Genomic DNA, 14,990 nt, shown 5'->3' on the forward strand with positions numbered 1-14,990 from the left:
AAATCTAGAGGGATGGTGTGGTGGGAAAAAAGGAAAAACATTATTGGGGTATTTTGTGGGGAATGAAAACTGTGGGATGTGATGGTCAAAGTTTGACGGTTTGACATTGGCACCCACTTATTGGTGATTTGAGGGTCTTAGTAATGCTTCCGGATAGAAGTAACTCAAATTACGAGATGAAACTCCCCCCTCACTTCTCCCAGGAAACCAATCACTAATATGCGTAACCACTCTATGGTCCCTAAAGTTTAATATAACAACGTCCCCCTCAATATCTTTGGGTCTAGGGCCCACCCATTTACATCGTCTAACGGAGATTATATCTCCGTTTAAATGTGGAGGGAGGGGTCTATTGCTTCGCAGCCAGAAGATGACTTTATTTTTAAGATTAGCATTATATTCGATTTTCCCAGCAGGGACGGTTGGAACTCCAGTTAGGATGATCACATAATTAGCTGAATCTGGGGGTAGTTCTACTGTGTTACTATGATTCAATTTTTCCCTATTAATCTTTGATTTCACTGTCTTCATTGGTGGGGGAAGTGTACTAGGAAGAGGTTTTTTCAGACCTGGGGCAACCTTCTCTTTATGTATGTCAGATGTAGCCGTCAGTTTGTTTGGATTTGGGGGCGTGGGCTTATTTTTAAGTACAAAGTTTTCTTTCTCTGGTCTAGGTGTTTTCGATGTTTTCGTGGCTGGCTGCTTATTTGTTGAAGGAAGTTCCTTACATTTAGGTAGGTTAGGAGTTTCACTATGATTAAACATTGCCACAATAGAGTCAATTTTTCCCCCAGTCTCTTAACTCTCTCTATGAGTGGAAGCAGGAGAGATTTTGAGAGACGTTCAACCGTTTCCATTATCTCTCTACTTGGCGATACTTCGGGCCGTAAGACTGACGTTGTTGGAGCTCCCGTTGGTACGTCCTTCTCTAGTATGGCAGGTGGTATTTCAATGGGGTCTACTAGAGGGGCATAAGTGCGTGGGAAGGTTACCCCTTTTTTGATCCCTCCCTTTCTCCTTCTTTTCTTCGGGGGAGAGTGATATGCTCTCAGGGGCTTCTTAGATTGATCTTTACTTGCCCTGAGTGTGGTCAAAACTGGTGTCTCTACAGAAGCAACAGACTCAGCTGTTTGTTTAGAAGGAGTTAACTGTTGTTGAGAGATAAGATCTAAAACAATAGGGGGATTTAAATCTACTACACAGCTTGAAGTAACCGGTAACTCATTAAAAGTATGGTCATTAGTAATATCAATTGAAATGGGAGATACATTATGGTCTTGGAAAATGAGTGGCATGTTATCAGTGCAGAATAACTCAGCATCTGCCTCTGACGAGCTTTTATTATGATGTTGTGAGGGGGAGGGTTCTTTCAGGGGAGAAGTTAATAGTCTCCTCTTTAAAAGGTCAATCGAGTATCGGCGCTCCTCACGTTTCTCCGTCAACATGAGTTCTTTATCTATTTCTTTCATTGCTCTGGCAAAGTATTTGTCTAGCGGGCCAAGTATTGACACCCCCACAGAGGAAGGTAAAGAATTAGGTACATCTAAAGACATCTTACAGGGTCCAAAATATTAAAATATTACAATGACAAAAGAAAAGTGACAGGAACTGAGAAAGAACTAGCATGATAAGAGCATATATAATAACAAAACTGGCCTGCCCCGTCTCAGGTATCAGAACGATACCCACAGCAAAAGAAGAGGTGGCGAAGAAGAGGAGTAAGAGGATAGGCCCAGCCCAGCCTCCTGCTGCCCCTGACGGCCACAGACGGCCCGCCCTTGTCCCGGGCTTCTCCCGGCGCGCTCCCGCGCATCCCGCGGGACGAGGTTCCGGTCCGACCTTTAAACACCTCCTGGCGCCACGCACAGTTGGGGGCGGCGTCCTTGCCGCAGGTAGGGCTGATGGGAATTGAAGTCCTGGTGCAGAGGGGGGGGGCTCGGCAGAGCCAAGCCCGGCCGAGGGGAAAGGCGGAGCAATGCCCGGCCCGTGAAGTCGAGCGGAGCACAGCCCAGCCCTGCTGCTGGTGAAGATTGTGCCCAAAGTCAAAGGTTCAGAAGATTTTACAACGGGTCCTCGGCCCCGGTCCGACCTTTAACCGCCTCCTGGCGCAACGCACAGTTGGGGGCGGCATCCTTGCCGCAGGTAGGGCTGATGGAAGTTGAAGTCCTGGTGCAGAGGGGGGGCTCGGCGGAGCCAAGCCCGGCCGAGGGGAAAGGCGGAGCAATGCCCGGCCTGTGAAGTCGAGCGGAGCACAGCCCAGCCCTGCTGCTGGTGAAGATTGTGCCCAAAGTCAAAGGTTCAGAAGCCATTCAATGCCAAACCCTATTCTATACGAAGGACTTATAGGTAGTTTTTCATCCCCCTACCCTATTAATTATTAGCAATTTATAATGTGGGTCATGACAATTATAAGTGTAACTCAATGCATGTGTGTGTGCTTAACATAGCACTGGCCCTGGGCCTGACTAGCAGGACTCAGGGCACAGTCAGAGTCAGCTACTGTCAGTACCAGTCAGCGCACCAAAAGAGGGTGGCGGGGGGTGAACAGGCCAAAAGAGTGACTTTCTAACACCAACTATAAGGGGCTTTGATCCTACCTATTGCTTATCATGCATGGCTTCATTGTCACTCATCGTTGCTGCCTTCTGATTGGGCCATGCATGTCGGCTTAAATTCCTCGTCTTTTGTGTGGAGCATGGACCAAGTACTGATTGCTTCATCATGATTAGTGTCCTTTCACTGCAGCTGTCCGCCATGTGATTGAGGTACTATTGCTTCTTCCCCTCTCGTGCCCTCATTGCCCGTAGTGCTTCCTCCCCTCCCACCCTCTTCTCTGTGTTACAACCACCCCTTCTCCGAGTTGCATCCACATAAAATCCATGTTGCTTCTTCCTCTCCGACCCCCCGCTGTTGTCCATGTTTTACCAGCGCTATGAGGCGGCCAGCGCCGGACGCATTATAGCACTTTTATCTTACTGCCCCATTGGCTGTAAACTCTCACCCTCACGTTGTTCCCCTTCCCACCCTTTCGTTGTCACCCCACCCACCTTTAAAAAAAGATCTGACCCCATCATTGTGCCTTTTTACTATCCTTACTTTTAGCATGCTGCACATTCACTCCCATTACTGAAAACTCTATTCTCCATGACTATGGAAGTGCCTTCTCAATGTGTTCTTGTGGTTGGAGTGTTTGCCATTTATTGCAGTATTATCCTTCTACCTGTGTATGGTACTCTTTTGTAACATGCACACGCCACTTTTCTCTTGTAACACACTGTTTGCTACCTCTCACATTTTGTTTGCTTTAGATTCTTGCACAAGGGCCACCATTGCCTACGTAACGTTTGTTCTTGTGCCTGAGTGTCTAGCATATATTGCAGTATATTACCTCTAATTGCACTTCGTTTTCCCTTGTAACCTGCACACTAGTCACTCTTTCCTCCTGTAATGCACTGTTTGCTACCTCATGTATTTTGTTGCTCACAATAGTCACTTTTACCTCATGTAACTTAACGTCTGCTTTTGTAATTCGTTCACTTGTAATTTTCTGTTCCTTTTGTGAAGCGCTCTGACGCCTTCGGATAAAGTCCGCGCTATATAAAAACGCATAAATAAATAAATAAAAATCTACAACTTAGCTTAGCTTAAAGATATTGCCATACAGGCTTTCGCACAGGCATTGACTTTGCCAATGCTTGTTATCCCTTAGTTTCTCTTTCCTGTAAATCGCGGTTTTCCATGAAATGAAGGGCGATCCCGAGGGCGGAGGGGGCACAAAGTGAAAGCCTCTTCGGAGCCGCCCCTCCGCTGACCATGGGTTTAAATGAAAGGGTCGCAGAACTGTCCGCTTTAATCAGCCAATCAGAGGAAGGCACGAACTTTATTCCAAGTTTAGAGCTATAAAAAGGTGTACTGGGGGCTCTTATCTGGGACACTCGAGAGAAACCCGAGGCAGCAACGAAGAGGAAAGAAGAGAATCCGTAAGGTGCATGCCTTGTTTGCTTCACATGTTCATGACAAGACGGTCACGGACCCACCTGTGCCAGTCCTGGGGGGTTTAATTAGCGACTCGGTGCATTCTGGGGGCTGTAGTCCCAGTCCTCGTGTGAACGTTAGTCTGAGGCTGTTGGTTACAGGAATGAAAAAAAGGTCAATGCGAAGTAAAATAAAGATTAATGGCAAGGCCGGGTGGGGGCTTGGAGGAGGGTGGGGGGGGGGGGGGGGGGGTATATTGGGAGTAGAATCGAGGATTCAAAACAAGCCATATAGAAACAAAGTACCGATGAAAAATAGGAGTAACTGCATTTGTGTAGCGCTTCATACCCCTTGCCAGGCTCCAAAGCGCTATACTGTGGGTTAGGCTAGTGCTTGGTTTGAAGGTTATTTGCTATAATATCTTTGTGGTTTGTGTGTGATTGACCATGGGGGCGTGGTGGCCTGATACTGTTTGAAGTTGTAGCATACCTGCTGCCAACTCGGAGCACAATCGCACAGTGTGAGGAGGGGGCGGGGCCTACGATACACTCTGGAACCCCAACCCCCCTTTTCCCAACCAAAAAAAAGCTTTTTGAGGCTGGTGCCGATGTTCACGTGACTTCTTGGATCCGACCTTGCTCTGATGTCCCAGTGTCTGGTGCGTTATGCTGTAGAGTGCACGTGACACGTGGTATAAGCCTCGGACCTGAGAGAGAAGCACGTGCAGGGTTGTAGAGTAGAGAACCGGAAGGAGCGAAGACACCAAAGCAAGGCTGAAATACTGAATGCACAGGCTGCCCGGTGCACCCACCTCATGGGTGACGTTGTCCGCCATGTTCACTCACACATGGTTAATGGTGAACAGTGAGGGCACGGTGGTGGTGCTAGGACAGGGAGGGTAACAATGCATGGACCCGGGTGTTCAAGAGCACAGGGACCGGTGGCTACCAGCCCATGCACCTGGCACAGGGTGGCACAGCGCAGATAAGGCACCATGCGGGCATGGGACAGGGTTACAGAAGGGCAAAAGGGGTAGAAAACCATGGGGCGGGGCATATAGGGAAGAGTGTGTTTGGGTACAGTGACTTTAGGGCACGGGAAGGGTGCTTTGAGAGTACATGGGGAAATGGGTACAGGCGGCAGAATGACTGTTCACAGAGTGGAGACTACATCCAGCAGATGGCGCAGGGTGCCCAAATGCACCAGGAATAAACAACAGGGGGCTGGCTCTAATCAGTAAGGCTGAGCCAAATACTTAACTAACAAAATAGAGATGCCAGTACTGATGTAAATGGTTCAACAAATCAATAAATGTACAACCAAAACCTGAAAAAGAATTCAAGAATGGGAATTGCTATTTAATAGCGTTTTATTTAGAAAAGTTTTACATGGAATTTATTTCAACATTTCGTTCATGATGTAAAAGGATTTATATAACATACACATAGGACATTGAAATGTTTACCAGACACTCAAACTTTCATTCAAAATTCACAAGCATATCACAGGCATCCAAACACAAACACGTCTAAGAAAAAGGGGAAATATTGTGCAAATTGTAGACAATTAAGAAAGACACAAAACTGGGAAAAGAGAAGAATTGGACATGGAAAAACAAAAGCAACCAAGGTCTACAGTTATTTAACAAGAAATATAACAAGATATTTGTTCGTGGTACATTCCAGTATTTATAACAAATCAATTGAAACTCATTGTAAGTTCATACTTTAAGGTAGTGTACAATGAAAGGGAGCTCCGGGTTCAACTAATTATCTACCCAGATGTTCCAGTAGACCGGTTGAAAAGGGGCCTACGCGTTTCGAATCCCACTGCACTCGTTGGGGATTCTCTTCAGGGCGTAATGCATTATCTAAAACAAATAGAAAAAGAAAAAGAAAAAAAGAGTCATAAGTGACGTATATTAGACAATTTTTAGACCAACATGGGATTCAAGCAAGAGGCACAACAAAAACACTGCTTAGCGACAACACTTCCAGTCAGAATAAAGGCTTACCAAATTGCGGCGGTCCTAGGTGTGTCTGGAGAAGGATATCTTTTCGCAATTAAGTCCTATCCTGTGGGGTTGGAGAATATTCTACATGAAAATATGACTCGCTGAATTATCTATGTAATGTGCGGTAAAATCAGGGGAACCTGTCTCCCATGGTGTTCCCAGAAGGCTCATAATACTCACCTTATACTCAAGGCAGGTGTGGGTGCTAATTCCCATCCAAAACAAGTGTCCCAAATCCTATGTATTGCGGACTACACGAATGCCTGGGGATAGAGAGACTTAATTTAGACTGCTGTGGCCTAGACTGGATTACATATTAAATATAAAGACCAATTCCTGTCTTACCCCTAGTGTAAATTGACTTTGTCTCGGGGCTCATGGGGAGAAGAACGGCGGGATTAATCCAGCATGAAAAACTTAGCCGCAAAGGAAAAAGTGAAATTGATTATTTGTATAACGGCGAAAATTTGGACAAATGCTTTAACCGTGACCAAATCAAAGGATCTTACCTATTTAAAACTTTTTTTGACTCAAACGTGGTTCGGACGCGTCCTAGGCGATGGAGAAAACTTTCTCGACTCCAAAGGCGATTTAGACGCGCTGTGAGCAAAATTGAGTCTCTAAAAATAGAGAACAATATTAAATAATAGTGCCAATTCATTATTGGGCGAATGCTTCACACAACCTTAAAGACTCTTACCAGTCGTAAACAATCAGAGTACTTGAAGGTGCGAGGAGCTGACTATTAATCAAAGATTCCGGAGTATTCTTTCCGTAGTACTGAAGAAAGGCAGGAGAGAGAAATTGTCACGGCGGAGGCTAAAAAACAGAGTGGGGGAACTACGGCATATTTTCCAAATTCTTACCAGGTGCAATCCAATGTGGCCCGTATTCATGCGAGCTGTTGACGCATCGGGCAAACGCTTATCAACGGCGTTGTAAAGTCTACAACAGAAAAAGGGGGGAAAGAAAAAAGGGGCTGTAATTCCCACAGGACGGAGGGAAAACCGGATAATCCGGCACCTCGTAAACAGGGGAGACTTACTTCGAGCCCAGGCGACCGGACGTCCAGCTGGTTTCTAACTCAGCATTGCTCCCTCGCGCATGCGCAGCACGAGCGCAGTCGAGGAAGAATTCCTTTTGAGCAGGAGTATTACAAAGACCGCCCCCAAGGGGCGTGGCAAATACCTTGACAACCCGAAGGAGTTATTTAGGAACTTAAAGCGTGTGCCTAGGAGAAAGACCTCACAATGTACAGGTTGCATTGCTAGTCAAATGCCCATGTTGGCCACAAAGGGGCATGATCACAGGGGAACTGTGATGCTTCATGGATGAAACAAATATACTTCGCAGCCTTACAGTTTATAGATTTAGCTCAACTCATTGAGGCCCGATACAGCCGTATCGAATTTAACTATAAGGAATGCTTCTCTCTTGGATAATTTCAGATTCCTATCGCCCCCGCGGAGGTCTTTTTCAACTTTTGAAATGACTGTCCAACTTAAATCACTGATTTGATGTTGCATCCGTTCCCAATGATTAACTAAGGGTGCATTTTCCACTTTTAGCTTTAGTCTTGATTTGTGTTGGGAGATTCGCTGGCGTACTTCCTGGTTAGTTTTGCCGATATACAGGCGGTCGCATTGGCATTTTATCCCGTATACTACAAATTTAGATTTGCAGTTGCTGAAAGCTTCATGCTTCCATGAAATTCCATTATGTTGGAACAATGACCCTTCTACTGTCATTTCGCAACATACACATGTGCCACATTTGTGGTGCCCTATCACTGGGGGCATACCCATCAAATGGCGTAAGGTCGGTTGTTTTTCAACTGGCATGGCGGCTCGTATTACGTGGTTAGCCACACTGTTCTCTTTTTTAAAGGCGAACAGGGGAAGTTGTTTTAAACTAGCATCTAGATTTTTTACCAGGTGCCAGTTCTGTCCAATAACACGTTTGAGCTGGTTGGCATTCGGGCAAAAGGTAGTGACGCACACTTGGCGTTTCAAATTAGATTTATTTTTGCGTTCCAGGAGTGTCTCTCTGGGTGTCCATTTGGCCCTCCTCATGCAGTTTTTTACGAGCTTTTTAGGGTATCCCCGGTCGCACAGTTTAGACACTAAGTTTTCTGCGTGATGGTGATAATCTTCATTATACGTACAGTTTCTGCGTACACGCAGAAACTGACCGTAAGGGAGATTTTCCCTAAGGCTTCTTGGGTGGTTGCTGCCAAACAGTAGATTTGATATACAAAGTCGTCGCTAAGTATGCCTGCTTTGGGAAATACTTCGACGTCAAGAAAAGGAATTCTAGTGGTGGACTCCGTAAGACTGAACTTGATATCTGGTGTTCTCGAATTTAACCATTGGTGGAACAGGGACAAGTTGTTACTGCCACCTGTCCACACCATAAAGACGTCATCGATAAACTGCACATTACATAGACAATTCAGCGAGTCATATTTTCATGTAGAATATTCTCCAACCCCACAGGATAGGACTTAATTGCGAAAAGATATCCTTCTCCAGACACACCTAGGACCGCCGCAATTTGGTAAGCCTTTATTCTGACTGGAAGTGTTGTCGCTAAGCAGTGTTCTTGTTGTGCCTCTTGCTTGAATCCCATGTTGGTCTAAAAATGGTCTAATATGCGTCACTTATGACTCTTTTCTTCTTTTTCTTTTTCTATTTGTCTTAGATAATGCATTAGGCCCTGAAGAGAATCCCCAACAAGTGCAGTGGGATTCGAAACGCGTAGTTCAAGTTCAAGTATTTATATAGCGCACTACTCACCCAGAGGGTCTCAAGGCGCTTGGGGAGGGGGTTCATTATTTATCGAATAGCCAGGTTTTAAGTTCTTTTCTGAAGGAGATGTGGTTCTGTGTAAGGTGGAGGTGAGTGGGGAGTGAGTTCCAGGTCTTGGCCGCCAAGTAGAACAAGGATCTACCTCCCATGGTGGATCTTTGGATACGCGGAACTGCGGCGAGGCCTTGATTGGAGGATCTTAGTTGGCGGGTGGGTGTGTAGAAGGATAGTCGAGTGTTGAGGCTTTCGGGCCCTAGTTTGTAGAGGGCCTTGTGTGCGTGGGTGAGGAGACGGAATGTTATTCTCTTGTTGACGGGAAGCCAGTGGAGGTCTTTCAGGTGGCCGGTAATGTGATCTTGGCGAGGGATGTCTAAAATGAGTCTCGCTGATGCGTTTTGGATGCGTTGGAGTTTTTTCTGTAATTTGGCTGTAATTCCGGCGTAGAGGGTGTTTCCGTAGTCTAGTCGACTCGTAACCAGTGCGTGGGTGACAGTCTTTCTTGTCTCGGCAGGGATCCAATGGAAGATTTTTATGAGCATACGAAGTACGTTGAAGCAGGAGAATGAGACGGCGTTGACTTGTTTGGTCATCGAGAGAGAAGGAGTCTAGGATGAAGCCAAGGTTATGTGCGTGGTCTGTGGGTATGGGTGCTGAGCCCAGATCCGAAGGCCACCATGAGTCGTCCCAGGCAGAGGGGGATGATCCTAGGATGAGCACTTCCGTTTTGTCTGAGTTAAGTTTAAGGCAGCTGCTTTTCATCCATACGGCTACTTCTTTCATGCCTTCGTGAAGATTGGTTTTGGCGGTGTTGGGGTCTTTGGTGAGGGAAAGGATCAGCTGGGTGTCGTCAGCGTAGGAGATGATGTTAAGGTTGTGTTGACGTGCGATGGAAGCGAGTGGACTCATGTAAACGTTGAAGAGGGTGGGACTGAGTGATGATCCTTGCGGTACACCGCAGATGACTTCGGTGGCCTCTGATTTGAATGGGGGAAGTCGGACTCTCTGAGTTCTCCCAGCTAGGAACGAGATGATCCAGTCCAAGGCTTTTCCTTTTATGCCGATGTTGCTGAGGCGTTGTATGAGGGTGCTGTGACAGACAGTGTCGAAGGCAGCGGAGAGGTCGAGTAGAATGAGGGTCACTGTAGGTCCCTTTTCAACCGGTCTACTGGAACATCTGGGTAGATAATTAGTTGAACCCGGAGCTCCCATTCATTGTACATTACCTTACAGTATGAACTTACAATGAGTTTCAATTGATTTGTTATAAATACTGGAATGCACCACGAACAAATATCTTGTTATATTTCTTGTTAAATAACTTTAGACCTTGGTTGCTTTTGTTTCTTCCATGTCCAATTCTTCTCTTTTCCCAGTTTTGTGTCTTTCTTAATTGTCTACAATTTGCACAATATTTCCCCTTTTTCTTAGACGTGTTTGTGGTTTGGATGCCTGTGATATGCTTGTGAATTTTGAATGAAAGTTTGAGTGTCTGGTAAACATTTCAATGTCCTATGTGTATGTTATATAAATCCTTTTACATCATGAACGAAATGTTGAAATAAATTCCATGTAAAACTTTTCTAAATAAAACGCTATTAAATAGCAATTCCCATTCTTGAATTCTTTTTCAGGTTTTGGTTGTACATTTATTGATTTGTTGAACCAAAATGCACCAGGGGTACGTAAGGCATAGGTGTACAGCCCAAGGCTAATGCAGGACACAAGGGACAGAATGAAGTAGGGCACAGCACAGAACACCAGGGAGCCATAGTGCGTCCATAACACAAGGGATAGTGACTAAAGGGTGCAAGTACCAATGAGTGGGGAGGACCCATGGGGCAGGTAATTCAGCATACACAAGGACTAAGAAGGCCCATTAAGATGATGATAATGGTGACCTTCAATACAGGATGACCAGCAAGGTACAAGGAGGGTTCACTGTCAAAATATCAATGTAAAAAATATAGATAAACAATATAGAATGCAAAAATATCAGCTCCCTATACTTAAACAGGTAAGTACAAAAATATCCCACCAAAATATCGATGTTAAAAATATAGTTGTACGAAATATCGATTTTTATATGTATATACAATAAAATAATAAATATTTAATATATTAAATAAAAAAAGTAGATTTTTCATACATTTTAAGAAATATAACAAATAAACTTAATAAAAAGTTAAAACATTACATAATAATACATAATAATACATATACACATATTTAGTTTAAAACAATTATTAAACTATTAATTTAAATGTGTTTTATAATTTTTAAATTATATAAAATTATATGAAATATACAAATAAATATATATGTACATATATATATATATATGTATATATATATATATATATATATATATATATATATATATATATATATATATATATATATATATATATATATATATATATATAACCTACTGGCGATAGCCAGTAGGTATATATAGTTAGGATTTTTTTCCTATGGGACTTTTGAAAATTCTATGTCTAATAACTTTGGCGTTTGTGGACGGAATTGGCTGAAATTTTCAGGAAAATGGCACATTTTGTTTCTGAGCAGCCCCTGAAAATTTGGTGTGGGGGTCGTCAAGGGGGGGCCGAGAAAAAAGGGGGGTCCCAAAACGCGTTTTTCCCATTCATTTTTCCATAGGGCGGTTGGCCTCACTTTTAGCTCGAACGGCTGAATGGATTTGCACGAAACTTGGCAAAATTGTAGGGACTGTTAGCCCGATGTGCCTTTGCTAGGTCTCAATATATGTGCTCCAGTGGATTTTGAGAAATTAACGTTCAAAAAAAGATATATATCTGTAACAGCGCTCCGGGCAGCGCTCCGGTTCGCGTACTTTTCGCGTAACGGAACTTTGCGATGCGAAGCTGATTGGCTCTCCGGTGTCTGTCAACATTCTAAACAGTCCGGAGCGGCCGCCATCTTGTCTCTCGGTAGGATCGAGAGACAAGAGGAGGCCAAAAAAAAGGGGGAAATGAAGGAAAGGGGGCAAGGTAGACCCCTTCTGACCCCCTAGGATTGATGAGGGGGATATTATAGAGCCACGCGGGGCCCAAAAAAAAAAAAAAATCCGATTTTTTCGCCGTAGAGACGCGTCTTGGTACGCGAACCGGGCAGCTAACCGGGCAGCTAACCGGGAAGCTAACCGGCAGTGTAACGGGAGTCTGAGGAGTAGCTGATTGGCTGTCAACATTGTAAACAGTCCGGAGCGGCCGCCATCTTGTCTCTCGGTAGGATCGAGAGACAAGAGGAGGCCAAAACAAAGGGGGAAATGAAGGAAAGGGGGCAAGGTAGACCCCTTCTGACCCCCTAGGATTGATGAGGGGGATATTACAGAGCCACGCGGGGCCCAAAAAAAAAAAATCCGATTTTTTTCGCCGTAGAGACGCGTCTTGGTACGCAAACCGGGCAGCTAACTGGGCAGCTAACCGGGAAGCTAACCGGCAGTGTAACGGGAGTCTGAGGAGAAGCTGATTGGCTGTTAACATTGTAAACAGTCTGGAGCGGCCGCCATCTTGTCTCTCTGTGGGATCGAGAGACAAGAGGTGGAAAAAAAAGGTGTAAATGAAGGAAAGGGGTAAGGTAGACCCCTCCTGAACCCCTAGGATTGATGAGGGGGCTATTAAAGTTCCCCGCGGGGCAAAAGAAAAAAAAAATTGCGATTTTTCGCGGTAGAGGTGCTTCCCGGTACGTTAACCGGGCAGCTAACCGGCAGCGTAACGGGAGTCCGACATATTGTGTTTTTTGAACGTTTGTGATATGTGCACGTGTGGATTTTGTCTAATTAAGGTTAAAAAAATATATATATATCTTTAAGCGTGCTCTCATGCGCTTACGTTACGGGTTTTGTTTGCGCTGCAGAGACGATACGTCACGGTTATGCGATGCATCATGAGGCGTCTCATGGGCTACGTGATACGTCACGTAATAAAGAATATATTTTACAGCTATAGATATTAGCTTTTAAAAAAACAATGAAATTCACTGAAAAAACCATAGGTTATAGACCATATATAGTTAGGAATTTGCATTTACAAAACCTTGAAAATTCACTGAAAAAACCATTGGTTATAGACCATATATTGTTAGGGATTAGCATTTACAAAACCTTATTTTATTTGCACAAAACCATTGAAATTCCATATATAGTTAGTTGCACTAACTATATATCGCGGACCCGCAATCCACTGCTAATGATGTCACATATTACATCATTCATGACATGGTCAGTGACATCACTAATGACATCACTGATGACATCTCAAATGACATCACTGATGACATCTCAAATGACATCACTGATGACATCACTGACATCTCATTTGACATTACTGATCACATCACTGATGATATCATTTATGTGATAATACAATGAACATCTTCAGACTCTAATATAACCTTAGATACACTCAGTGTAAACAGACACTCATAGATTGTCACACATCCATGGAGTTACTCACACACCTAGTCAGTCATGCAAAGAATCAATCACACCTCCATTTCCTCAACTATACAGTTATACACACCTTACTTATTCAAACATATACTAACACATATTTACTCTCTTATACAATCCCTGATACAAGTTCACAATGATCCATACAGCCACTCTCACATTCACTGGCTCTTATGTTCAGTTATTTATATATGTCAACTCTCACATGGACTGTGTTTTACATATGTACTTACTTTGACATGTAGCACTGAGATATCCATTCACTCACCAATACACTCATGCACACAGTCAACTGTCCATACAGCTGTTTCTACATGCACTTTTGAACCCATACACCTAGGGAATCAACTGCTCAGACATCTATGCACAGAGTCATACACCTCCCAGCCACCCACACACATACTCAGTCTCCCATACAAATACTTGGGCAACCATTCAATAACCCATATAGTTACTGATATAGCTACTGATTTAAACATGCAGCAGTTTACAGAACAACATATATAATGATTGCCAAATTAAGACACTTTAGTCACTAACCCATGCACTCAGTGAGACACATTTAATCATTCTCTCATACAGTCAGTCATGCACCTACTAAATCCTTCATCCAGACACTTACACATCCACTCATTCTTCAATATGTAAGACATATTTTAACTTTACAGAAACATACAGTCACTGGGTGTTGTCATCAGTGATGTCATCAGTGATGTCATCAGTGATGTTATTTGAGATGTCATCAGTGATGTCATCAGTGATGTCACTGACCATGTCATGAATGATGTAATATGTGACATCATTAGCAGTGGATTGCGGGTCCGCGATATATAGTTAGTGCAACTAACTATATATGGAATTTCAATGGTTTTGTGCGAATAAAATAAGGTTTTGTAAATGCTAATCCCTAACTATATATGGTCTATAACCTATGGTTTTTTCAGTGAATTTTCAAGGTTTTGTAAATGCAAATTCCTAACTATATATGGTCTATAACCTATGGTTTTTTCAGTGAATATATATATATATATTCACTGAAAAAACCATAGGTTTCACACCAGTTATAGTTACCTGGAAATTTTACTGACATAAAACCATTGAAATTCCCACGTTATAGTTAGTTGGACTCACTATAACTTGCATGCCTGCAATGCACTGATGATGACGTCACATATTACATCACTCATGACATGGTCAGTGACATCACTCATGAAATCACTGATGACACCATCCAGTGAATGTTTGTCTTTCTTAAAAAGTATTTTTTTTTATATGTATTTGTAAAGTACGATGCAAGAATAAATGGTTAAATAAGTGTGTAAATGGATGTTTGTTTTTAAAATAATTGTTTGGTTAACTGCCTTATTAAGTGTATCTTAGTGAATACATATATTAGCAAGTAACTTTTATATATTGAAATGTATGTATCAGTGTTTCACTTTGTGTATAAGTGGCTGTATGGGTTGGTGACTGACCTACTGTTTGTATGTGTTTTGAAGACAGCATATGTACAGGACTGTATAGATGTATGAGTGTGTATATGTGTATGTTAGTGAGTAAACGACTGTCTCACTATTGTCTTTTTCAGTAACGACATATGTTTTAATCTAGTATATGTGAGTATTGATTTATAAAACTGAGTATATGTGAGAGTGAGAGATTATAAGAGTTCCTGTTTAAATTAGTATGTGTTTATATAAGTGATTGTTTAAGAGAGTAAGTA

General features: G+C 43.2%; 1 protein-coding gene and 1 long non-coding RNA gene across 4 annotated transcripts in view; one reads left to right on the forward strand and one right to left on the reverse strand.

Annotated features, from left to right (window-relative positions):
* Window positions 1–3,871: 3,871 nt before the first annotated feature.
* The window catches only part of LOC147725634 (uncharacterized), a 387,879-nt gene continuing 376,760 nt past the window's right edge, over window positions 3,872–14,990 (forward strand). The window contains exon 1 of one of the 3 annotated variants that reach the window (XM_086964330.1): window positions 3,872–3,985. The gene's annotated coding sequence lies outside the window, so the exon portion shown is untranslated. The remainder of the gene's footprint in view (window positions 3,986–14,990) is intronic. The other 2 variants (XM_086964332.1, XM_086964331.1) reach the window with 2 other exon arrangements.
* LOC147725635 (uncharacterized) lies at window positions 5,445–6,934 on the reverse strand. Its single transcript, XR_015309839.1, has 4 exons — window positions 6,856–6,934; window positions 6,690–6,769; window positions 6,499–6,609; window positions 5,445–5,845 (listed from the first exon to the last, which is right to left on the reverse strand). It is a non-coding gene; the product is annotated as an uncharacterized LOC147725635 (long non-coding RNA).

The sequence above is a fragment of the Lissotriton vulgaris genome, chromosome 3_2 (assembly GCF_964263255.1).
Source record: "Lissotriton vulgaris chromosome 3_2, aLisVul1.2, whole genome shotgun sequence".
Classification (NCBI taxonomy): Eukaryota; Metazoa; Chordata; class Amphibia; order Caudata; family Salamandridae; genus Lissotriton; species Lissotriton vulgaris.